We start from the raw sequence: 27,860 nt of genomic DNA on the forward strand, positions 1-27,860 counted from the left end.
TTCTGTAGGAGTCCATTTTTCTGCACATTCTAGACACTATCCCAAGGGTTAAAAGGGGGGAAAATGTGGTTTTGAAAATTCCAGAGGGCCTTTCAGGGCACACAGAGTGAACCTTCCTCCAGGGGCAGAAGAGGAGGTAATAATGGAAGACACCGCCCACGCAGCAGAGGGGGTCCACAGAGCCAGGGTGACCATGGTTCGTTGTTCAGTAAGCCCTATCAGTGCTCCTGAAAGGAGACCTGACAGTCCATCTATGGAGGCAGTCAGGAGTCAATCATCTCTGTACCCACAAGCCTGGCTAAACATAAAAGACAAATGGGTACACAGCATAATATCCAGAGGCTATTCAATACCCTTTCCAGAACCTCCCCATATATATAAAGAAAATCCCGGATGTTCCACCCAGTCACAGGAAATGAGCAACAATAGAAATTCAAAGGTTGCTAGAAAGAGTCATCCAGTCAGTCCCCACAGACCAGATAGGATCCGGAACTTACTCGAGGTTCTTTTTAGTTCCAAAGAAAACAGGAGACTGGAGACCCATTCTAGATCTCAGCAGACTGAACAACTCAGTAAAGAAAACAAAGTTCCAGATGGTCACATTGCAGTCAATACTTCCCTTTTTATGGAAAAACAATTGGATGTTCTCTATAGATCTCCAGGATGCGTACTACCACATAAAGATGGACAGGCCATCCAGAAGTTACCTGTGCTTCCAGCTGGGAGCCCGTCATTACCAATTCCGAGCTCTGCCCTTTGGTCTCACAACAGCCCCCGGAGTGTTCACCAAATGCATGGCAGTAGTCACGGCTCAACTGAGGCTTTTAGGATTCAGAGTGTTTCCATATCTAGACAACTGGTTCCTAACCACCACTACCAAGCATTTACTTATTCAAGCAAGAGGCAATACCCTGAAACTGTGCCCAGCTAGGGATTTCAGTAAATTATGAAAAGTCTGTTTTATTTTCATCACAACACATTGTCTTTATAGACATAGAATTAAATACTAAAACCATGGTGGCCAAGCTTCCAACAGATAGGATTCAATCTTTTCACATTCAAATCCAGTACCTTCTCTTCAAGAACAAGGTACCAGCGAGGGCGGTCCTGAAAGTTCTAGGCACAATGGCAGCAGCAATAATTGTCATTCCCTTAGCAAAATTACACTTGAGAATACTTCAGTGGATGCTTTTCACACAGTGGTCCATACAAAACCTGCCTGTGTCCCATCCAATAATTCTAACGGACACTTGCAAGAAATACCTACGCTGGTGGCTTCACTCAGACCAGGTGACGTTTGGTCGACCAATTTTTCCCTTTACTGCAGTAGCCACAGTGACCACGGATGCATCCCAGATTGGGGGGGGGGCATTATCAGGGAAGACCTACCCAAGGCATGTGGCAGGACTACGAGGTTCATTTGCACATTAATGTACTAGAGATGAAAGCAATGCTGATGGCATTGCAAGCAATCCAGGACTCTCTTCTGATCGGTATAATTGCAATATACACAGACAACATATCAGTAGTGTGGTACATAAACAATCAAGGAGGAACCAGATCTTACTCCCTTTGTAGAGGCCCTAAGAGTATGGCAGTGGGTGACATCCTTCCAACGTTTTCTAATAGCAACTCATATCCCAGGGAAATCCAGAGTGATAGCCGACAAACTAAGCAGAGCCATTCTGATGGCACACGAGTGGTCCCTGAAGAAAGAAATAGTGGAAAAGATATTCTGTAGATAGGGACAGACTTGCTGCGACCTTTTCGCCACAGGCACAAATGCAAAATACAGCAGCTACTTTGCCCTGATCCTCCCTCTGGGGGAGTCCCCAAGGGATGCACTTGTACACACTTGGCTTCTGGGACTCCTTTATGCATTTCCACCCTTTCCCCAATACCTAAAGTTCTTCAGAAAGACAGCAGTTTGGGAAGGACCTTGATTCTAATAGCCCCTCACTGGCCTTGTCAAATATGGTTCCCCTTCCTGAAGCCTCATCTTCTGGAAAAGCCTTGGATTCTGGACCTGGTACCAGACGACCTGACACGTTGGGGGCTCTCCATCCATCTCTTCACCCCCTAAAATTGTCAGCATGGCTGCTCCAATTCCCAATATAGCCAGGCTACACAACTTCACCCCAGAAGTCCAACACATCTCCATCTCTTCTCATAAGATGTCCACAAGAAAACTTTATCATAGCAAATGGAAATGATTCTCCATCTGGGCTTTACAAAACTCCATTGGTCCCTATTCAGCACCCTTGGCATTCATACTGGAATTTTTGGCTAAACTTTTTAATAAAGTATTAGCTGCAGCAACTATTCATGCCCAAATGGCAGCAATCTCAAATTTTGATATTAGCAACAAAGGAATGACCATCATGTCTCTCAAACTTTCAAAAGCCTTTCTAAGAGGCACAAATTTATTAAGACCTTCCATATGACCACCCCATCCACTATGGAATCTCAGTTTTGTTCTATCTCGCTTAATTCTTCCACTCTTTGAGCCAGCATTATCATGCAGCCTGAAATCTTTATCTTGGAAAACCATTTTTCTCATAACTATCACATCAAGTAGAAGGGTTTCTGAATTAGAAGCATTGACAATCAAACCCCCATACTTGGTTTTCCATAATGCCACTGTTTCTCTATGCACAAACCCTTCCTTTCTGTCAAAACAATGCCCAGAGTTCAATCAAAATCAATCTATAGACCTTTCAGTTTTTTTCCCTAAATATGGCATTAAGGCAGAATACATTCTTCATCAGCGTGATGTTCACAGACACTATGTTTTTATTTGCATAGAACAACCAACCACAGAAAATCTGACTTAACTTTTTGACTCATTTTCAGAAAATAAAAAAGGCCTAGCAGTGTCTAAATCAACCTTATCCAGATTATCACAGTGTATTTCATTTGTTTATCAATCAACAGACAATGAATTGACAACCAAAGTAAAGGCTCATTCTACAAATTAGTGTCAACTTCCCAGGCCTTTAAAGCAAGACTCCCAATAGATCCTATATGTGCAGCAGCAACGTGGTCAAGACGACATACCTTTATCACTCATTACAAAGTAGACATGGCATCCAGGGGCAGGGCGTCATTTGGGTCCACTGTTCTGAAGAATATACTCCCGTGAGCGACCCAGGAAAATGGTGCTAGGGACGCTGTCCCATCAGTACAGAATGAAGACGAGCTAGGACAATTTCACATAAAGAAGTTATGTACTCACCATAATGTTCCATGTGAGTTGTCCCTCTCGTCTTCATTCTTACATCCCACCCTCCTTATCCCCAGCCTTCATGAGCTCTTGGAGGATCTAGAATGTAAAAAGTTTTTATGTACTACCCTTACTTTGAACCTTGTCAAGGCTTACCAGTAGGATATATAGCTTTCTATATAGCCATGTAAATTTGGCGCAAGTTCCATCAACAAACAAGATGCAAGAAAGGCACTATTATATCATGGGATAGGGATGGAGCCACGAGCTGGTTTGAGACCTCGAGCTTTAGTAAGTGACCTTGTCGGAACCGATGATTGGTTCTGAATCCCATCAGTATAGAATGAAGACGAGAGGGACAACTCTCACATGGAATGTTATGGTGAGTACATAACTTCTTTTTAAGCATTATTAATGTATAAATTCTAGTAAATACTTAATACAATGCAATCGTTGTCTGTCTTTGGCAGAATATTTTTTCATTGTATTGTTAAGTGCATTTATTACTTGTTATCTTTGCTGGGGTAGCCCAGGTTGTGGCTGAAAAGGGTGCTGAGACCAGTTTACTTTCCGAGTTAACAAAGTATAATTAAATACAAAATGGGAAAAAAGTGGGAGTGAACATGACAGAAATAATCATGGAACTAGTAAAGCACTTTTTAATTCTGCATCATTCATGACAGAGAAAAAATTATCACTGAAGGCATTGGGAAGTAGCAGACAGAGACTTTGGACTCCTTTTCTTAACACTAGTAGTTGTCACCCGTACGTGATGCACCAAAGATTGTTTACTACAGTGAGAGTTTTCACACCTTAGGATGAGATTGTGGAGGAAGGTCTGTCACCTCCTTTAGAACAACAAAAGAATCCATTTACAAAAGCCTGTTGTTTACCTGCTTTCTTTTGCTGGAAGTAACTAACAGCTATTCATAACAAATAAGCTCTGACACACACACACAACTGAGGTTCACTCAAGGAAACAAAGGTAGCTCTGTTACAGATGATGTGTTAGATGACAGTACTTTATACTCCTGCCATTCTCTTAAAGGAGAACTCCACCAAAAAGTTTTCTTTTTAAAAAGTTTTTCCTTCCCTGTAATCCAAGACTAAACACTTCACATACAGAAAAACATAATTTAATAATTATTTTTGCCTTTCTTTCCTGCATTTGTCTCATCTGTTACATTATAACAGCTGCTAAGAGTGGCAAAGTTATTAAGTTAGGTCACTTATCCCAAAAACAGAACCATTAAGAAAATAATGACATTTAAATGTGCCTTATCAGTTACAGATTGCCAGCATCACACCTCAGATAAATGTTGTAACCTGAACAAAGGCAAGGGTTTCAAGCTTAGTTTTCAGATGCAAATGTCTTTCCCTTTAGTAAAACTCAGCGTCAAAAAGAAAGAAGGCAAATGATGTCAATTGAACTCTTACTTTCTGTCAGTATATGATTTTGCATTTTTTCCTCCACTGTAATTTCTGCAAAAGTTTGTTTCTTCTGGAGTTGGGGAAAGATGATTAACATCAGACTTTAATTTGAGCTGCAATACTTAAAACTGTGAATGCAACACAAACCATCTCAAACCAAGTAGCATCTGTTAATCACAGTGGTCAGATTTATTGCACTTTAGTGAACTACAGTTATTTTGAAAAGAACAATTAACATTTTCAAGACTGTCATTCAAACGTTCCTTAAAAGGCTGCAGCAGAGATGGCCACTAATGGAAATCAAAGAAAGCAAAGTAATTAAAAATGTGAATTGATTCTGACAGTGAAAAGTAAGCAGTCACAGCAATATTGGCAACTGATGAGAGAAAAAAACTACATTAAATGATCCCCTCATCATAAGGATTTATTTCTGTCCCTCTTAATGTGACATCAGGAAGGCAAAGGCATTGACTGTAAAACAAAATAATGCTAGCCGTGGCAGCCTCCTACAGATCATTTTAGGGTACAACTAATTAGAAAATAACTATTTACTTGGATGCAGAGGCATTAGCAATGCAGAAATGTTCAAGATTTGTTGAAAAATATATGTATTATCAGTTTTTGGGTGTGGTTCTCCTTTAATGGCATGAGAGAACACCACTTCTTCCTTATGTCTAGCATGACTCATATAAAGAGGACTTGAAATGTATTCTGGGAAGAAGGAATGAAAGCAAGAAAAGATTACATTATCAAAGCAGGATACACCATCCACCATTTTGAGGGAAATGCATTAAAATTGGAAAATAAATACTTGGAGTGATTCTAAGGCATTAAAATAGCTCAGAAAACAAAGATACAGTAAAAAAAATGTTTAGCTCTAAGGTGGAGTTTTCCTTTAAATTTCTCTCCGACAGATAAGTTGGTGTCTGTTTCATTTTTACATCATTACTCTGGGACTTTATCATAGTTTTTATTGGAGCATAATGCAATATAGTTGCTGGATGGGTTTCAAAGCTTTTGATTAAATATGCATGTCCTGTCAAATATAAATTCTGTCAAATCCAGCCTAGTTATTCTATTTTGGGAATAATACAAAAATGTTGAGTTCTTGTCAATAAATTCACATTGTCCAAATATTTTCATGCAGTTCTTCATAAATCCACCATCTTTTATTTCTTTTTCTATGTGCCCTGGTACAGCCTCCCTATTGGTAATGAGGTTGTAGAGCTATCCATAAATAATAATCCCTGCAAGCTTATTTCTCTCAAAACTTTCTTAAGGTCCATAATAGTTTTAAACTGAGTATAAATACATGATATCCTCTTGCCTTACTAATAATCCCTCACTACCAGAAATCTACCTGTTGTCTTTCCCCCCTTTTCTGTCAGTATTGGAGTTCTTCTCAGCATTAATATTTATCCCCTTTCCTTTGTCCCCGATACTCTTCTGAATGTCCACTCTGAAATCCTTTGTCAATTTAGATGCTCATTTTTATCAAGATGCTTCTCCCATAACATTGCTACCCACTCTTAATTTAATTCACTACTCTGCTTTTTGTATATACCTGCAAGGCTGTATGTTCCAAGTTAATATTGACAAAATAACCATTCTGATAAAATGCTATTGCTTCTACATACTGTAAATAAAAGTTCTTTTCAACATTTTTCCAGTTTGTAGCTTACATACACACATTAATGCTTGGCAGACTGTTCTTGTATGTAGGTACTTCTCATCTTTATTTGCATCAATGACACATTTTCCAGATTTTTTGCTTCTGTCAAACGCAAACCAAACACAAAAATTAAACACATTTTAAAACCCACCAGCCCATTTTAACTTGCGGCAAACACACAAAACTCCTTGCATTCCCAAATAGAAAACTTTACCCTTCTCTGTAGGAACAATTGCCAGAGATTAATGGCTGTACCCAAAGCCGCTTAAAGTTAGGGTTAACTATGCTGAAGTGCATGATAGACCCCCTTTTCCTAATTTCACAGATTGCTGTCATCTCAATGTTCCCCACCCAGAGGTGAAAAACAGCTTACATTCTTTCAGTAAACTTTAGCTTTTAGCCTTAAAATGCTTACTGGTTATCATTAAGTAAACTAAATTGTGCAGTGTTATTTAATCCAGTAAAGTACTAAGGCTGCTGAGGAAGCGATTAGTTAACCATTTACTTCCCACAGTTTCAAATGTAATTTAATTCCCTGAATTGCTTGCCAGTTTCCCATTTAAAGTTAATTTTATACACATCCTTGTGTCTTTTTTTCAACACACACTATTTATTCCTTTCCTGATTAATTGCTTGCACATGCAGATTCATTCTCCAACTAAAACTGTTAGTCATTGGGGGAAATTGGCTAGTAACATTACCAAATCAGGAAAGAACCCGTGTAGATTTCACTCTGAGCACATTGGTCAGATCTCGTGATTAATTGCTTGCACATATGCGCTAATTGTCTTTAAATTAAAAGCAGATGCTAAAGGAAAATTAGCTTATAACTGCAAATTCAAGAAAAAATATGATGTGAAGTTGTTCTATCTCGGCATTCATTCTTACTGATGGGTTCAGAGCCGATCCTCAGCTCCAACTCGGCCAACTCACTATCTCAATGATGCACCCTGATCTTTCCTCAGATGTCATTTGCCACTGCAAGTTGATCAGACGTTCACCAGCTCTGGCCAGTGAATAACTTCCTTTTTCTGTTAAGTGTTTCAAATAGTTTAGCCTGTTAGTGATTTAGATAGTTTAGAGCATAGATAATACAGTTTGTTTATAGTTAAATTAGTTAGATATTAGTGGCCGTGCTTTTAGGCCTTTATTCATATCTCTAGCATTATAGTGTGTGTGTGTGTGTGTGTGTGTGTGTGTGTGTGTGTGTGTGTGTGTGTGAATCTATTAAATTAGAGCCCTTTTTTTCACAGGGCACACAGTTTAACTTGGTGTAAATTTATACTAATACTAATAGTTAGAATGTGTTTAGGCCTTATTTTCTGCCTATCTCTAGCTTTACATAGTGTGTGTTTATCTGTTAAATTAGAGCCCTTCTTTTTTACAGGCAGATAGCTTATCTTAGCTTACATTTATAGTAATAGCTAAATTTTCTCAGAGCCTTTATTTATTTATTTATTTACAAGGTTTTAGTTGTTTCAGTGTGGATATTAGAGTTAGAGCCCTCTTATTTACAGGGCAATACTTGCTGTGAAATATATATTTGTCTCTGATATTATGTCTCATCAGGAGAAGGAAAAATCCAAGTCTGGATTCAAAAAATGACCAAAATGTGGGCAGAAGATGCCTATCACCGATGGACATACTGAATGTGTCTACTGGTTGGGTGATGTACACCTGCAGGAAAGCTGTGCTATATGCCACTCTCTTAGCTCCAGAGTGTTGCATGAAAGAAAAAGAAAACTCATGGATAAGGGTCTTTTAAAATCCTCTTTCCAAGAGTCACTGGATAAGTCTGACAAGCACTCCAAAAACCCTACGGAACTGATGAGTCCATCGACTTCAAAATCAGCCTCCAGTAAAGCTTCAACATTGGTTCCACAGCCTTCAGAACTGACTTATGGTTAGGGCAGAAGATGCCTATCACCGATGGACATACTGACTGTGTCTACTGGTTGGGTGACGTACACCTGCAGGAAAGCTGTGCTATATGCCACTCTTTTAGCTCCAGAGTGTTGCATGAAAGAAAAAGAAAACTCATGGATAAGGGTCTTTTAAAATCCTCTTTCCAAGAGTCACTGGATAAGTCTGACAAGCACTCCAAAAACCCTACGGAACCGATGAGTCCATCGACTTCAAAATCAGCCTCCAGTAAATCTTCAACATTGGTTCCACAGCCTTCAGAACTGACTTATGGTTAGGAAACGGTCCCTGAAGCTGGTATCTCCTACACTAAAATCTCCCATTTTACAGTCAGTAGCTTCATCACATTCTTCACAGGCCTCAAGTAGACTGTTTGATTTGGATGTGGACCACGTGGTGAAGAAGCTTCTACAGATACTGGCGCTGGCAAACATTTTATTGGCACTGACCCCGGGGGCTTCGGAGCCAACTTTAGTTCCCCCAACATCTTATGTTCCTCCTCCCATCAGCATGGAAGTTTCAGAGCTGGAGAGTGTGGAACTGATGATCGTGGAACCTTCGGGACCAACACCTACTCTAGGCTTTTCGGCCCTGACTGCCTACCCTCTCTTCAGTGCCGACTGAAGGATCTCGGAGCCGACACTCACCAGTCGGATCCAGGGAGGATAGTAGGACCGACTTGACCTCTTGGGGCTTCAGCTCAAGTGAGTTCATCCCTGATCTCTGGCTTGGAGCCCTCTGTACTGGTGGAGACATTTTCCATCAAATCTTTGGATCCAAGGGAATTCCTCTCATCGGGACTGAGGGACCTTCGAGGCTAAGAGGAGGGCCTTGTCCATGCCAACAACCACTCCATCAGTCCCAGCAGCTCCCTCCCTGAACGCACTGGTGTCTGCCTCTACATCACATGCTCCATTAAAGCGTAGCGATCCTGAGCCTCAGGAAGCCCTATTGGGTGAGCCATGTTCATCCAAGTCCTCTCCATAAGCTCCCAAAGAAGAGGTGTCAAGGAAGAGACTTTGCAGGAGGAAGCATCTGGACTCTCCACAAGAGTCCGTCCATTCGGATACTGACTTAGATGAGTCAGAAGCATCCCCACAGTTCCCCTCAGAAGATATCTCCTTTGCAGATATCTTAGAAATTCTTAAACAGAGGATTGTCTGAAAAGCCCTTAACCCCACTGATGATGTCAGTCCTCCTGAAGGCTTTTGGGTCTCAACGCTCCACTTTGCGTCTCCACCCTTTGGTGAGTTGCTTGAATTACTCACTGGAAGGGCATAGGAGTCTGCAGACACCACAGAGCCTGTACCCAGAAGGCCTAATACATTTATAACTTGCCCTCAAGATAGAGCTTATCTTACTAAAGGAGTGCCTGTTGATGCTATGGTGGTGGCGGTGGCAGCCACCAAGAAGGAATTATCAGAGACTTCATCTGTTCATCCTCCTAATAGAGAATCCAGGATCATGGACAGATACAGGAAGCATATGCTTAGTTCAGCGGCCTTTGTCCTTCGATCACTGAACTATCTCACACATTTCACTGGATTACAAAGGAATCTCCTGAAGGAGCTGAGAAGACACCCTGCAGGGTTCAGTAGCTGTGGAGGTTTCGGACAAGGTAACTTCCCAGCTCTCTACTCTTAATTCGATTGTGGACTCGTCCATGCATCTGTTATATGCAGCTGATGGTACGAGCAGAGCAGCGGGTACAGGAATTGCTCTCAGGAGACATTCCTGGATGCGCTTATGTTCCTTTGCGGAACCCTTTAAGTCTTCCTTCATTAACACCCCCTTTGACGATTCGTCCTTTTTCGGAACAAAAGTAAAGGAAACACTTACCAGAAGTGAAAAAGATGGAGAGAGGTCTGCTGTCTGAGTACATTTTTCTACCCCAAATTGACCTTACCCCAAAGGGAGGGGGGGTGGAAAGGTATGGTTCCATAAATCTCAAGGATCTTACCAGTACGCTCATGGTGAAACCCCTTCTAGAGGCAGATGAGGGCGTAATAACAGAAGACGTCTCCCACGCAGCAGAGGGAGTCTGCAGAACTAGGGTGACAGAGATCAGTTCTTTGGCAAGCCCTATCAGTGCTCCTGAAAGGAGGCCCAACTGTTCATCTCTGGAGGCAGTCTAGGGGACACCTTTCTTTGTACCTAGATGCCTGGCTAAAAATAAAAGACAGCTGGGTACAAAGCATAACATCTAGAGGATACTCTATTCCCTTTGCCACTCCACCCCCTCTAGTGAAAAAAATCCCAAACCTTCCACCCAGTCACAGGGAACAATCAGGCTTAGAGGTCCAAAGGTTGCTGGTGAAAAGAGTCATCCAGCCAAGCCTAGCAGACCAGAGAGGATCTGAAACTTACTCAAGGTTTTTTTTTACTTCCAAAGAAAACAGGGTACTGGAGACCTATTCTGGACCTCAGCAGACTAAACAAGTCAGTAAAAAAGACAAAGTTCCCAGATGGTCATGCTTCAGTCAGTACTCCTTTTTCTGGAGAAAGACAATTGGATGGGTTCTATAGATCTTCAGGGTGCGTACTACCACATAAAGATGGACATGTCATCCAGGGATAATCTTCGCTTCTGTCTGGGAGCCAGCCATTATCAATTTCATGCTCTGCCCTTTGGTCTCACTACAGCCCCCAGAGTGTTCACCAAATGTATGGCAGTAGTCCCAGCTCACCTGAGACATTTGGGATTCCAGGCGTTTCCATATCTAGACAACTGGCTCCTCACTGCCACCACCAAGCATCAACTCATTCAGGCAAGACGGATACAACCTTAAATTTCTGCCATCAATTGGGGATTACCATCAACTCAGAAAAATCTGCCTTATCACCATCGCAACAGACCATTTTTATAGGAGCAGAGTTAAACACAGTTTCAATGACATTAAGTCTGCCTCCAGAAAGAGTTTGTCTCATGAAAACAAATATTAGACTTGCTTCCATGGACAAAAGCCCCAGTCTCAATGGTACTCAAATTGCTAGGATCAGTGGTGGCAGTGATCATAGCCATTCCCCTTGCTCATATCCACATGCGAGTTCTACAATGGCTGCTATTCTCTCAATGGTCCTTTCAGGAACTCCCAATGTTGCACCAAATCATCATAACGAATACGTGCAAGAAGGACCTTCAGTGGTGGCTGACATCTCAACAGGTAACTCAGGGCCTGCCCATTCGTTCTACCCAATCCCATAGCCACGGTGACTATGGACACTTTCTTGATAGGGTGGGGGGAGATTATCAGGGAAGAACAGCCCAAGGCACATGGAAGAAACACAAGGCTCATCTGCATGTAAATATTCTGGAGATGAGAGCAGTACTTCTAGTGTTGCAGTCCTTTCAAGACACTCTACCTCCGGGAACAATTGCAATTCAGACAGACAACATGTCAGTGGTCTGGTACATAAACAAGGAGGAACCAAATCTTATCCCCTGTGTCAAGAGTCCCTGAGAGTATGGCAGTGGGCAAATTCCACCCAGCACTTTCTGATAGCAACGCACATCCCGGGGAGGTCCAGATGATAGCAGACAAGCTAAGCAGGCCAATTCTTTTGCCTCACGAGTGGTCCCTAAAGAAACAAGTAGTGGAACGGATATTCCACAGGTGGGGACAGCCTTGCTGCGATCTCTTTGCAACCCCAACATGAAATGCAGCAGCTACTTTGCCCTGATCCCCCCCCTCTGGGGGATGCCCCAAGGGATGCACTGGTGCACAATTGGCCCCTGGGTCTCCTTTATGCCTGTCCCCCCTTCCCTTTGATACCCAAAGTATTACAGAAAGCAAAGTCTCTGGGAAGGACCATAATCTTAATAGCCCCTTACTGGCCTCAGCAAATTTGGTTTCCCTTCCTACAGCCTCATATTTTGAATGAACCCTGGATCCTGGACCCAGTTCTGGATCTGCTGACTCATTCATCAGGGGCTCTTCATCCTTCTCTTCATTCCCTCAAACTGGCAGCTTGGCTGCTCCAATTCCAACAGTAGCCAGGATTTACAACCTCTCAGCGGAGGCCAAACATATTATAACATCCACTCATAAATCATCCACCAGAAAGTTATATCTTAACAAATGGAAGAGATTTTCTCTATGGGCATCTCAGAATGATGTTGATCTCTACCTAGCTCTGATCCCATCTATACTGGAATTTCTGACTAAACTTTTCGATGAAGGAGCTGCTGCAGCTACCATCAGAGTTCAATTAGCAGCAATCTCAAACTTTCATCTTGGCTTCCAAAGTTCTAATGTCATGTCACATAGACTCTCTAAAGCCTTTCTTAAGGGTACCATTCATATGAGACCACCAACCGGAGCTCCAGCCATGCCATGGAATCTAAATTGTGTTCTCTCCTGAATTATATTACCTCCTTTCGAACCAGCCTCATCCTGTCATTTAAAATTCCTCTCATGGAAGACTGTATTTTTGATAACTATTACTTCTGCTCGAAGGATTTCTGAGTTGCAGGCCTTGACCATCAAACCTCCCTGTTGATTTTCCATAATGAGAGAGTTTCGCTCAGAACTAATCCATCCTTCTTACAAAAAGTTTGTTCAGAGACAAATCTTAACCAATCCATTGAGTTGCCCGTTTTCTTTCCTAAGTACACAAATAGGATGGAACACATGCTGCACAAACTTGATGTTCCTGGACAACTCCGATTTTATCTAGATGGAACGAAACTATTCAGATCAACGGATCAGCTCTTTTTTTTCCTTTTTGGAGTCAAAAGAAGGTGCCCCAATGACAAAAGTAACCTTGACGCTATCGGATTGCATTTCCTTCATTTATAGTTCAGGGAATGCTCCCTTACAACAGAATATAAAGCCACACTCTACTAGAGCTGTTTAAACCTCATTAGCCTTTTCTGCAAGGTTACCATTAGATGCTATTTGTGCAGCAGCTACCTGGTCAAGACCTCATACCTTTATCACTCATTACAAAGTAGACAATGCTTCCAAGGACAGGACCTCCTTTGGTTCCACAGTTCTGAAGAACATTCTCCCGTGAGCCACCTGAGAAAGATGGTGCTTGGGACACTACCCATCAGTAAAAATGAATGACGAGGGAGAACAACTCACTGTAACATTTCATATGAGTTGTTCATCTTACCTTCATTCTTATGTCCCACCCTCATCCAGTCTACTTGAGGTCCGTTACCTTTTGTTATATGGTGCATTCTCTTATCCAGCTCTGAGTGGCATATTAATGGTAGCCAGTTGGCAGCAAACAAGATCTGAGAGAAGATTAGGGTGCATCATGGGATAGGGAGTTGGCGTTGAGCTGGTTGAAGACTTCGAGCTTTTGCAGTTGGCCAAGTCGGAGCCGATCCCATCAGTAAGAAAGAAGGTGAGATGAACAACTTGCATGGAATGTTATGGTGAGTACATAACTTCTTTTTCATGATTTTCATAATTTTCTCTTGTTTTACAAGTCTAGTTGATTAAAAAATCTCAGGTCTATCTCTTGTACTAAAATTCATTAGTTTAAGCACCTAGCTGAATAGAAGTAGGGAGAATTATCTTCTAATTCTACATATAATGCGATCAATAGACTTGTACATACCCAGCAGCCCAAAATCCCAACATTGTTTACTTTGACTTGTTACTTTCCAGCCTATTTTATCTTGTTACAGTATAAAGCTTTGGATACATTACAGTTCAGAAAAAATACTTCAATATCACTAGCATGTAATGCCATCACTGATAAAACTCCTACACCTCACATTAAAATACTCTTGGATTCATACTATACAGAACTGCTTAACAGTAACATTCTGTTTACAACGTGAAGTTATTATACAAATAATAAGAGCAAAACCTTTTTTCTTATTGTTACTTTTTCAGTCTCTTCCGTGTTGTCCTAAATTAATGGCATAAAGTGGGTTTTTTGCTTTAGCATTGTCTCGCCAGTTTATCAGTGGTAAGCTCTAGTCATTTTCAGCCACTCTGCAGAACCACAATTCATGTGTCTAAACTTCATCTAATGTGATTGATGATTACAGTTCTCCCATTTATTCAGTAAGTTCACATTGTTTTACTTTTTCATGATATCAGCCTTCTAATACCACATTTTGGCTCAAGTCCAAGATACTTATGATTCTAGTCAGTGCCTGGCCTTACTCCCACTCAGGCATTTTCCTTTTGAGACCATGGAAAAGGGCCTTTGCAAAGGATCTCTGTGGGCTTTGACTTTCATCTGAAGTAAAGAAGTAAAGTCACCTGCTGGCTGGCTCATTCTTTGTTGGCAAAACTTCCTTAGCCCTTTCTACATCCAAAATGTCTTTAATCCTGCAGGAAAAATACAGGTGATATAGCAACTTGAATCTCACTCCTACCACTGGATATATTTTGAATGCCAGGATAAACTTCTCTTCTGCCTGGTGTACAATAAATCATTTTCCGCAAACATTTTGCTGTATCTAGTTTTAATACTTTTCTCTTTTGCCAGTTTTGTCAGGAGTTGGTATTTCTGCTGGCATGTTGGTATCTCTACTAGTATAGGTCTTGGCTGCGTTTATCATGGCCACATTTGGGGCATAAACATGATGTATGCTCTGTTAAATTCTGCTATGAAACAACTTGCTTACTTGCAATTTCATAAAATTAGTGCAATCTGTTCCTTCCAGTTTCTTTGATTTAGCAGAAAGTCAAGTTTTATCTGCATGATTCATCTTCTAAAGCTATTTTAGAAACCTTTCCACCTGAGAAGCCTCTTGTCTAGCAAGTCTTTTCATTTCAAGCTGTGTTTTCTGAGCTCATCTGAGTATTTACTTAGTTTCTTCTATTTTTTCAGATATTTGCCATTTGACTGTATATAGTCTTCCAGTGTCACGCTAATTTTAAGCATCTCTGAGTGCACTTGATTTGTGTTTTCCTATAAATTACTGGAAGCCATCTCCTGTACTAGAGCTGAAACCTGAATGACTTTGTTGCACAGCTACAGAGGTCTTCCTAGTCCAAGCTTTTTTTATTTTTCTGAAAGTTTTTCCTCAGTTTCTCTAAATTTATTTATTGCAAACATCCAGGCAGTGTAACTACTGACTAGTAACTGACTTTTACCCAAACTGATATTCTTAATGGCTTTTTAAAGCAATTTCTGTTTTTATGCTGTCTTCTAGTCATAGTTGCACTAATAACCTTATCAAAACTGATTTTTCAGTTGCCAAGATGGCTGCACATTGACTAACAGCTTAATTTCAGCTCTCTGTGTGAAAACAGAAAATCAGAAGAGAGAGCCAGTAAACTTGCATTTCAGGGTAAATTTCATTAACTAGCTAGGAAGTGCACTGCCTGGATTCCAGCAAAAAAAGAAAAAAAAATCAGAGAACCTGAAAGAAAACCACAAGCCGTGAGGAAAAACACTGACTGGAAAGAATTCTGCAGCTGTTCATCAAAAAGCAGTGCCAGATTCCAGCGTTGGTGCAAGACATGACTTCCAGTAACCTAGAGGAAACAATGAGTCAAATGTACTCAAAGCTGATTAAAACAAAATAAATACTAAAGGAGTATATCTACTCAAATAACAAGACTGGAAAAATGGAGGAAGCTTTAAAAAGATATTCAGATTAGGTAATACAACTGCAAAAATCAGAAGTCAAAATGAAGAAAAGGCTGGCTGAATATGAGACTGCTTAAGAAGAGATGTTTAAAAAAATAATAGAATTAGAGGACAGAGCACATAGAAAAAAACTGAGATGTTCCACTGTACCACAGAAGCTTGAAGGGAACAGTCTGTCTTCATTTTATGAAAGTACAAATAAGCAACTGGCTGGTATTCCACAGCATGAGTTATTAACTGAAAAGGCACATCGTGTGCATGCTCCAAAGTGACGTTGGACAAGCAATTTACAAAGAAAATAATAGGGGATATATGTATGTATCCCAAATATGCAGCAAAGTCTAGAATATTTAAGATCTTCGCTTGGAAGTGTTTACATAGATATTTTTATACCTCAAGTAACTCCAAATAATTTTTCCTCAGGTAGGTAGCAAATGTTGGAGGTGTGATGGGGAATAAAGAGGTAACTGGGAACATATTTTCTGGGAGTATGAGTTAGCAGCCTTTAAAAATTCCCTGCAGACTACTGTATCAGAAATACTGAGTGAGCAAATTGGTATGACTAAGGAAAATATTTTTTTGAGCTATGGTACAGAATCTGAATTGCCTAGACATTGCTGAGTCTAATTATGGTGGCTGCCAAAAAAAGTAATTACTAGGAAATGGAAATCAAAGTCTAAACCAACTACTAGAAGCAGTGAATATAGTAACAGCGATAAAAAAAACTGGAAATGGGATCTTTAGAAAAGGGTAGGAACAAATTACATAGAAATAAATGGAAACTGTTGGAACAATACATGCAGACGAGGAATGAGGTTTAAAAGAAGGCAAAGATTTGTATGAGCTATGTAATGTTTGATAGTGACTGGATAGATTATAAGTGATATAAAGTTATGTCAGTATGGTTTGTTTTCATTTATATAAATGTATGATTGCTTATGTCATAAGGGATGATTTGATAAAGATGTTTAATAAAAAGCAGATCTTTCAGTCAGTACTCCCCTCTTTCTCATTTTCTGTATTCTGCCAACAATCTTTAATATGGAAGGCACTCTGTGATGTGTACGTCAAATATCTGATTGACTTCATCTCTTTTATGTTGCAACTTAATTCACAGCAGTATGGTTCCATTATTTTTCTATGTTTTATACTCTATTAAGCCTTTATGGTCATCTCGATCCACATCCCTATATCAGAGGTGCACAAAAGTTTCTGAAATTCCAGGCAGGGGGAGCCCACTAGCAGTTCATATTCCTGCCCTTTGGCTTGTCCAATGCACCCAGTGTTTTTTCAAAATGCCTGTCTCTGGTCTTTTTGCAGAAACAAAAGCATACACATCTTCCATCACTTGGACAGCTGCCTAATTCAGGTAGACTCTGTAGAGGGTTCCGGCGTGTAGCTCGCAAGACATTTCCCTGCAAGCTACATCGCCAAAACCAGTTGGCTGCAGCAGCAATTTGCCGTAGAGCAATACGGCTGAAAAGTATAGCTGCTGCAGCTGTACACTATGCAAAGTAATCCTACAACTGGTGGTGATCCTTATAGACAGCTGCCCGGCCATATTCTAGCAGGGACAGCCGTACTAGATGTGTACCACGTTCTGTATTTTCATGGAAGGAAGTAGTACGGCCGTCCCTGCTAGAATACTGCCGGGCAGCTGTCTGTAAGGATCACCACCAGTTGTAGGATTACTTTGCATAGTGTACAGCTGCAGCGGCTATGCTTTTCAGCCGTATTGCTCTACGGCAAATTGCTGCTGCAGCCAACTGGTTTCGGTGATGTAGCTCGCAGGGAAATGTCTTGCGAGCTACACGCTGGAACCCCTCTGTAGAACAGAGTCCAAACACCTTGAAGTTTACCTTTGCTTGTTTCAAGTAGCTGGGTCTCTTCTTTCATTTCACCAAGTTTAATCTGACACCTGCAAGGAAAGTATTATTCCTAGGCAACTTGCTGGAAGCAGAAAGCCTTCCTGCCTGAATTCAAGGCCTTTTTTTTTTTCATTTTTTTCACTTACTCCAGACCATGCCATAAGAGGTATTCTATCACAGCAAGGGAATTCCTCAGGATTCTAGACTACATAGCACCTTGAAATCTGATGTATGTAGCAAGGCTCTATATAAGGAAACTATTTTATTTCAGAAAAAAGATGGTGTCAACTTTCCTAGTCTTTAGAGGCCAGAGTTCCCCCATTTGTAAGGTATCAAAAAGATCTCATGGTTTACAAAGCCAGGTGCACCTCAATCTACGGGCACTTTTCAAGCTTGCTTAGGAAATCCAGACCCTTACCCCAGACTCCTTAAACATCCCATGGAGATCTGAGGATACAGGGCACTTGTGACAATATGAGGAAAAACATAGAAATTTGAGGGCAAAATTAAATTTGAAAGAGATCATTGCTATATCATTACCACTAAAAAACATTCAAACAGCTCTTTATAAGGGGCACCAGGCATGTTGTATAAGACATCCCCACAGTGATGTGGTATATCAGCAAGCAGGGACACAGATTCTTGCATTCTCTGTGGACTGGCAGTGCAAGATTTGGAAGCAGCTAAGGAGACAGAACTAACTCTGAGAATCTTACATCCCAGTCACAGGAAAATGTATTAGCAGACCAGCTATGCAGGTCACAGTCAGGCCCAAACAAATGATTGGTGTGTGGGGATGTATTCTTGGATTTAATCCATGGGGTGTGTACCATAAATAGAACTTTTTTACTTCCTTAAAGAACAGACAACTCAGGAGGTTTTACTGCAGGGCAGCAGTTCTTGCAACTTGGAAAATAGATACTTTCTCAGTTCTATGAGCAGGTCTGTCTTCATGTTTCCACTTTGATACCCCCTGATCCTAGGGCATTGCTGAAGATAATGGTGAAAATGCCAAAAATGCAAATAGCTCCATTTTGATGCAGAGAACACTTTTATTCCTCCTGCTAAGTGTAGTGAGGGGGTAGTATCAACACTGTTACCTCACTCAATGGATCTTTTGACATGGAAGAGAGGTTCCTTATTGTATCCCTTTCTCAGAACTCTAAGGATGCCAGTATATATGGTATAGCATCCAGTAAACCCAGGCAAGCAAGTTTTCTGAGGAAGTGCTGCATATGATGAAGGCTAGAAAAACAATTTTGGGGGAAAATCAAACCTAGCAAGTGAAAGACAATTCGGTCTCTGCTTCCTTGCTAGAGGCTAAGGCCCCAGGTCAGGCACCATTTGAACCTACTGCTTTAGTTCCCCTAAACTGCCTCTTCTGGAAGATGCTGTTTTTGGTAGCTGTGACATCTGCTAGTAGAATTTTTGAGCTGCAAGCCTTAATGTATAAAACATTTTTGATATTGTAGTACGAGAGAGTTACTGTGTGCATCAACCTCTTTTTCATGACCAAAGTGGTGACAAGACATTTCCTTGAATCAGGCTTATCACTTTCTTGTGTTCTTTCCAATGAGCCCCCCCCCCCCCACACACACACACACACAGAACAGAGAGAGATAGAGAACCTTACATGTCTTGAAGATGCAAAGAGAGCTAAATTCCATCTAGTTTGAACCTTAGGAAATCTGAAGATCCACTATCATTTTTGTGTAGGGTAGGAAGAAGAAAACTATCAATAAACTAACTCCATTAAAATATTTGCTACTGTCCTAGGTTATTCCTTTCATGGAAAGACTGTCCTAGGCCATGTAAAGACACATCCCTCTAGATCTAGAGCAGCCACAGTAGCATTCCTAAGATGGATGTATACCCAATCAGTGTTTTAAATAGCCACCTGGTACTCTATCCACACCTTTTCCAAACATTACAGTTTGAATTCTGCAAGCAGGGTAGTGTTTGCCACTGCCATTCTACAAGATCTGATATCTTAACCAACTCAAGGTCAGCCACCCAGTGGTCCTGATCTTCTGTGAGTCTTCACAGAAGTGATGACTGCAGCAGTGAATATTACAAGGATCATAGTATAGTTGTGTTAGGAGTGTACCATAATTGCAGGTGTTTGCATATATTCTTGGTTGGAGTCCCTGTACCCTCCCACCATCATTTTATCTTGCTTGGGCATCCTTGACTTGGGGTGGGTACCCTTTCCTCCCTCTTTCCCCACCATCCCTCATTTCCCCACCTAGCTCCTTCTGACCCTGCCTAGAAATCAGAGAGACAAATTGGGGCCTCGTTGGTGAATATGTATCCCTGGTGAGAAGTCTTCAGTGTCTACTTGTGCTGTGGGACATAAGCTCCTTTTCCAGCCATGGCATGAAAGATCAGAACATGGCATCTGCTTATGCCTCTCTTATACCACCAGTGTTCTGGCATCCAAGAAGGTAGGAAGTTGACTGAAACCAGGAGTTGGAAGATCAAACCCTTTAAGGTGGTCTTGCCATCAGGCTGTTGCAGGCAGAAGTTCCAGACGTGATAGAAGGAACAGTGAATATATTCAAATATCTGCAGTTAGTTAAGTTTTTAATACAGCTGTACATCATTGATTACATAGTGGTGGTTGCTGCCCTTAAAAGAAAGCCAGTACCCTGGAGTCCATTATTTCACATTCCAAACAAGTAGTCTAGTGCCCTAGACTGCTTTGGGAAGTCCATCTTCATATCCTCTATAAGGGCACTTTTTTGCTGGTCTTATATGCTCCATTTCCAGTGTGAGCTTGCTGAGGAATTGGACAAAATTCAACATCAGCCACTAAAGATCAATGAGCTCAAAAACAAGCCAGTGTCCTGAGTAACAATGATCCTCCACTATATCTAACCTTGCAATGCATGTAGTGCATAATATCTTGGATGGAGCAACATGGGTAGCAGGTCTAGGTATTATATTTCACCATCTTCCTTGAATTTCTATTTTTGACTTCAATAAGAATTTCTAGGCAGCTTTTATCTGCATTCCACATTTAGTGGTATAGACTTGTTCTGCCTTCAATTCAGAGATACACTGAAAGAAAGTGAACAGGATGTTAAGACATTGCCAACCACAGACATTCATTTCAAGATGACACAACATCTTTTCAAGCAGTCAAAAAGATCCTAAGCAGTAGTGGTTCAAAAGGACCAGGAACACCAGCAGTAACCATAGCAAAAGTACCAACAATCTGGCAGAAGGCTAGAGAAGCCATGACTTATTTCAGAAGACACAACCATTTAGATGCCAAGATTTTTGGCAGAACCAGGATTATCACAAGTCCTGTTCAGTGAGACTTCAGAACCAGCAATAACTCTGAAGACTTGCCATCCCATTCCTTCTATAGAAGTAGTCAGGGAGTCTCTTTCATACATGGATGGCATTCAGTCAGGGCAGATGGATCAGGAGCATTATTTCCAGAGGTTACAAAATTTCATTCCTTGTCATCCTATCCACCCTGTTCACCTTCCTGAAGTCCCACCCCATCAGGGGACAATGGTACGGTTCAAAGTTGCTTAAATATCTTGCAAAGTAAGCCATTCAGGAGATTCCACCAAATGAAAGGGGAAGCAGATTTTGTTCCAGATTCTTTTTGGTACCAAAGAAAAAAAAATAGGCTGATCCAAGACCACCTTCTTCTTCTTTTGGCTTTTCCCGGTTAGGGGTCGGCACAGTGGATCACCTGTCCACTCATGATTGGCAGTGGAGTTTTACAGTGTCAAGTTGCCAGCCCGGCACCCAACTTTCCACTGAAGGCACACACACTCACACCTAGGGCCAATTTGGAGTGTCCAATCCACCTACAGCATGTCTTTGGGATGTGGGAGAAAACCGGAGCACCCGGAGGAAACCCATGCGACCACAGGGAGGACATGCAGACTCCGCACAGAAGGCAAGTGGAATAAATCAGTTTGCCATCAGGACAATGCTCTTGATGATATCAGTGCTAACAGTTCTTTTTTTCCCTCATTGAGGGAGATTTGATGTGCTTGCTTAACCTCCAGAATAGTTAAATACACATGAAGATTGTCAGAGATGATGCAGTGTTTATGCTTCTGAGTAGGCCAGCCACTTTTTAGTTTATGGCCATGCTATATTGTCTCACTTCAGACCCCAGGATGTTAAAGTAAATTTGTTGACACTGGTAGAACACTGATCAATGATTAATTGCATGCTCAGCCTGTACATCATAATATAACAAAACAATGTGCAATATAGAAATAACAGTGGTTTACATTTGAGAAACCATGGAAATATGACAAGCTGTGTTTGTAAATATATAATCTAACAAAATGTTTGTACAATTACATAAGTGGAATAGAGTTAAGTGGGAGGAGTAGAAGTGATGGAAGTATGAGCAGTTACGGATCCGACATGGCCGCATTTTCCAGCTATGGGTCTGAGCTCCATGCTCCTCCCCTTACACATAATGCCCCCTGTCTTCCTTCTCCCTTCAGATCTTGTTTGTCGCCTGAGAGGAAGCAGCATGGTCTGAGCTCCATAGCATTCAGCAGTATTTTTCAACAGTAATTGGTTTCCTTTTTTGAGCTTTTCTATCTATAACTTCTCTTCTAACCTTTTCTGTCTTTTCTTAGGGTTATCCATAGAAATAGCTTGTAGGCTTTACTATCTTTCCTCCCCTCTTCTCTTTCTATGTGGTGTGTGTGTGTGTGTGTGTGTGTGTGTGTGTGTGTGTGTGTGTGTGTGTGTGTGTGTGTGTGTGTGTGTGTGTGTGTGTTTTGGGCTGGCTGAAGCATGGCGGATGCCCCGAAGCCAGGCTTCAAAAGGTGCACAGAGTGTGGCCATAAGCTTTCTCCAGCAGATGGCCACAATCTGTGTTGTTTTATTTGGGGGTGGCTCACCCCCAGTCCCCCTGTCCTATTTGTACTGGGTTTAATCCCAGGACAATTAAGGACAGGTGGGACAAACTGATCATTAAGGGCCTGTTGCCCTATTCTGCTGGGACTGAGGTCCCATCTTCCCCTGTTGGGAAAGCAGTGGCTGCTGCTTCATCTTCCCCTTCCTTGGCCACTAGGACTCACCGTCCCAGCAAGAAGTCTGGGGAAGTGGATAAAGCCAAGAAGGACCGGCCACACAAGTGATCTGACCGATTGTCAGAGGCTGGCCCCCTGCTGAAGGTTAAGCCTGTTTCCAGGCCAGTGACTCCTTGGCTAAGTTCCCCTAGGTTTTTGCCTGAGCCCGAGGTGCAGGTTAGTTGTTTGGCCCCTAGGCCTTCTCCCCACCAACTTTACCGGTCTACTTCAGTGGTGTCCTCCCGCTCTGCATGGAGCCTGTCTGAAGTGGAGATGGACAAGATGATGCGGAGGTTTATCCACACTCAAATCCAGATGGAGGTCTTGCCCGGGCCTTCTCCCACCAGAGCAGGCTCCTTTCAGCCAGTGTTTAGACCCATCACCCCTTCTCTGATCCAACTTGTGGTTTCAGAGTTGTTGGATTCGAGGACAATTGGAGTTGAGGGGTCGGTGACGGCAGTACCCTGTACCTTGATGCCAGCCAGTGCCTTGAGTGTGTCAGATCTGACTAGATCGGAACCAAGTTCTCAGAGGCTTAGCCTCAGGGTCAGATCCAAGGGGTGCTGTCTGCTCTGAGCTTGTCGAAGAGAAGCATTCCCCTCAGCATCTTGGTTCCTAGAAGCTTGGCTCTGGCTCCCTGGTTGGATCAGTTGGGAGTGGCTTCCACTTGGTCAGTCCAGGAGGTCCATTCCCCCTCGGCATTTGATGTGGTGGAGAGGGTGCCTGCAGGGTTGAGGCCACTGACTATTTAGTTTTTGGAGTCCATCCAATCCCCCCTGGCCTTCAGTGTAGGTCCGACCATCCTGCCCTCTCGGACAGCCCATAGCCATAGTGCCCTAGGAAGTTCTGGCCTTGGAACAACCCGCTTGGGAAGACCTCCCCAGATAGTCCCACTGAGGAGCCCCCCTCGCAAGCATACATGTAAAAGGAGACACTTGGACTCTCCTCCAGAGTCCCTCACTGAAGACACGGAACTAGATGAAGGGGAAGGTTCCCCAAGATCAGCCCCCAAAGATGTCTCCTTTGGAGACATCATGGACATCCTTCGCCAAAGAGGAGGGTGGTCTGGCCCAAAACCAACCTCTTATGAGTCGATGTTTTTGGAGGCATTCAGCTCAGGCCCATCTACCTCCTGGGTATCCCCTCCTACCAATCCACTTGTGGATTTGATAACATCTAGGGCATGGAAGAAGCCGGACTCCATATAGCCAATACCCAAGTACCCAAACAAGGTCTTAAGCCTCCACTTGGACAAGTTAAACTGGCACAATGGGTCCCCTGTAGATGCTAAGCTGGTGGTGGCAGCAACCAAGAAGGAACTTGCCCAGGAGAGTTCCACATTCCATCTGCCTGACAAGAGTTGAGAGCTTTGGATCATTTTGGGAAGTGAGTTTATGCTTCAGCGACCTTCTGTATGAGGGTGCTGAACTACATGGTGCACATCATTCGACTCCACAGAGATCTGGTTAAGGAAGTCACGGAGTTGACCTCAAGGTCCATGTTGGCAGAGGACAGGCAGATGTGCGATGCATGAATTGCTTCCCTAAAATCTGTAGCCAACCCATCTATGTGCTTGATCTCCCATGCCATGGAGGGAGCCGCACGGGTGGTGGGGTCAGGTGTTGCCATCCGCTGTGACACCTGGCTCCAGTTATGTCAGTTCTCGGAGCCCTTCAAGGCATCTTTTACCAATGCCCATTATGGTTCTTTCCTTTTTGGGATGTTGGTACAGAGCGAGAAGGACAGGAAGATGCTATCTGCTATTGGGATCCGCTTCTCTCCACCTCAAAGGTCCTTTTCCAGGAACCAGCGAGGCCCGAAGAAGATGTGGTTCTGCAAGTCTCAGGCATTTTCCCAGGATGCTCAGGACTTGCCTTTACCCAGAGGCAGAGGAGGATATGATAGACGCCACCCTAGAGACAGAGGGGGTCCCAGGAATTTTGGGTCCCGAGAACCTTTCTCGGATAAACCTGGACAGCAGCTCTGAGGGGTTGGCCGGCTGTCCATCTCTGGAGGTAGTCGGCAGTTGCTTGTCGCTTCACCCACTAGCATGGGAGTCCATCACGACAGATCAGTGGGTGCTGCAAGTCATATCCAGAGTATATTTTGTCCTGTTCAAGGATCCTCCCCCATCCAACAAAGCCCTCCCAGATGTCCCACCCATGCTGCGGGAGGAAGCAGCAGTGCAGGTAGATTCACTGCTAAGATAACTAGTCATCCAACCGGTCTGCCTAGACCAGTCCAGATCCAGGGTTTATTCCAGGTTCTTTTTTGTGCCTAAAAAGACGGGGGACCTCGGACCAATATTGGATCTGTCCAAATTGAACCGGTCAGTAACCAAGACAAAATTCTGGATGGTCACGATTTAATCTATCTTGCCCTATCTGCAGACCAGAGAATGGATGTGCTCGATGAATCTCCAGGATGCGTACTATCACATCAAGATGGACAGGCACTTCCAGAGGTTCCTTAGCTTCTGGCTGGGAGCCAATCATTACCAATTTCGAGCCCTCCCTTTTAGTCTCACCACAGCCCCCGGGTGTTCACCAAGGTAATGGCGGTAGCGGCTCACCTGAGGCTTCAGGGAATTCAGGTCTTTCTGTACCTGGACGATTGGCTCTTCGCTGCCCCTTCAGATCGTCTTCTGTGTCATGCCATGGACTCCTTCCTTCAGCTAACCAACAAGTTGGGGATTACGATCAATATGAACAAGTTTGCTCTTCACCCTGCTCAGATTTTAGATTTCTTTGGGGCACGGCTGGACACTATTCAAACAAAGGTGTTCCTCACGTCAGACAGGATACACAGCTTGAGGTTCATAGGTAGGTACTAGGCTATCAGCCCGGGGGCCTACGTAAGCTTAGCCAACAAGGTTCCCTGGCTCACGCCACCCAAGAAAGTTATTTTCCTGTGCCACTGTCAGCAGTGACACAGAAGTGATCCCCAGGGTGTATTTCCTATTTCCCATCCACTCATCAAGATTTTTCTTGAAGTGTGCTAATGAAGAACTTTGCTTGATATAGATGGGTAGCCTGTTCCAGAGTATGGGAAGTCTCTGGGACAGGAATCTATCCCTCCAGCATGTCCTGTTTATTGTGGTGACAAGGTTTAAGTCCCTAGACCATATAGCTCAGAGGGATTGGGATTTCTTTGGGTGTAGCATGTCCAACGGCTCTGGGTTTGACATAGCTTTATATGTTATGCCGAGATCACCTCGGAGCAGGCGATATGCTATGGAGTAAAGCTGGAGTTTTTTGAGACGGTCAGTGTAGGGCATCTGTTTGAGGCCAGTAATCCTCTTTGTGAGGTACTTATGTGGCCTTTCCAGCTGCTGCAAATGTCTTGTAAAGTACATTTCAAAAGGGGCATTGTACTCTATAATTGGTCTGAGTGTTGAGTAGAGGGGAACAATGACCTCTTTTTTCCTTGGATGAGAACCCTTTTATGATGAGGTGTGCCACATAGAAGGACTTCCTGACTACTGTGGTGATGTGACTATCAAAGGACCAGACTACTGTCCACCTGGGTCCCAAGGTCTCATCACACATTCCGTGTTAAGTAGACAGCTGTCTATGTAGTAGTTCATGGGTACAGAGTTTTTACCAAAGGGGATGACAGTGCACTTTTTGGCATTGAGCTGGAGGCCATGGCTCTGATACCAAGCATCTGTCTCAGTGAGGGCCTTCTGTAGGATTTCCACATCATTTGGGGACTTGACTATGGTTCCTAGTTTGCAGTCATCTGCAAACTTCATTAGCCAGGGGCCTTCTCTGTTAGCCTGTACTTCAGAGAAGTAGATACCAAACAGGAGAGGTCCCAGGGATTGAACCCTGTGGTACTCCACTTGTCACTGGTTTGAGGTCAGATTTGGAGTGTGCAACTTTTACAGTGTGGGTTCTGTCAGTGATCCAGTTGGCAACCCATCTTGTGACGTAGGGATTTATACCTAGTTTAGTGAGTTTAGCTATAATTCCAGAATTGGGGGATGGTGTTGAAAGCCTTGGCAAGGGCAAGATAGGCTGTGTGAACCACCTTACCCTCATCTACAGCTTTAGTGACTGCCTCAAAGAAGTCAATCAGGTTCAGGAGGCATCATCTGCCTTTCACAAATCCGAACTGGGTGGGATCCAGAGTTTGGAGGTTACCAATGTCTTTGTTTATGATTTCCTTGATGATATGTTCCATAGCCTTGCAGACCAGGCTCCTCAGGCTAATAGGGTGATAGTTCCTGGGATCAGTGGTGGCTCCCCCTTTGTGGAGTGGGATAACTGTTGCTGTACACCATTCAGTGGGCACAAAGCCTGATGTGAGGCTATGATTGAACATGGTGCTTAGATGGGGAGCCAGTTTGTTCTGAAGTTCATGTAAAATGCACCCTGGGATGTTGTCCGGTCCCATGGATGCTGTGTTTTTGGCTTTAGAGAGTGCAGCTTTTAACTGCGTAGTTGTGATTACAGGGACTCTGCATTCTTCCTGTATAGATATGGGCCCTTTAGGGGTGGGGGGGGTAAAGTTAGCACTGAACCCATCTGCCAGGACGTTGGCAATATCAGTTGGTTTTGTAATTTTTTGCCGTTGTGCTGTAACTCAGAGCAGATCTAGGTGTTGCCGTTGAGATTCTTGACATAGCTATAGAATGCTTTGTGGTTGTCCTTAGAATCTGTGGTGATTTTGTTTTCATACCTAGCTTTGGAGGATCTTATAAGGGATCTCAGATTCTTACTGAGGCTGACCAAGGAGCTCCTCTACTCATGGGATTTTACTATCTTTTGCAACAATTTCTTCATTCTGTTGTACAGTTTGTTTATGGCAGGGGACCACCAGATTGGCTTCCTTTTTTTTTGGAGGATAGCGTCTTGGTTCTGTTTGGGATAGCACAATCCATGCAATTGTGTAAGTGCTTATAAGAGTGCATTTGTGTAGGATTCAGCAGTCGTAACTGTATTGTCCATCTGGATGGGTGTCATGAAATTCACCACTTCTGTCTTAAGAAGCATGAAGTTGGCTTTTGAGAAATTCTTTACCATGGTTTCCTTAATGGGGGGGGGGGGGTGAGTGCGGGATGTGGATATCAAGAGTGATTAGCTTATGGTCGGATTGGACCAACGAGGAGTTGA

The sequence above is a fragment of the Protopterus annectens genome, chromosome 13.part0, assembly GCF_019279795.1.
Source record: "Protopterus annectens isolate FY-2018-M chromosome 13.part0, PAN1.0, whole genome shotgun sequence".
NCBI classification, from domain to species: domain Eukaryota; kingdom Metazoa; phylum Chordata; order Ceratodontiformes; family Protopteridae; genus Protopterus; species Protopterus annectens.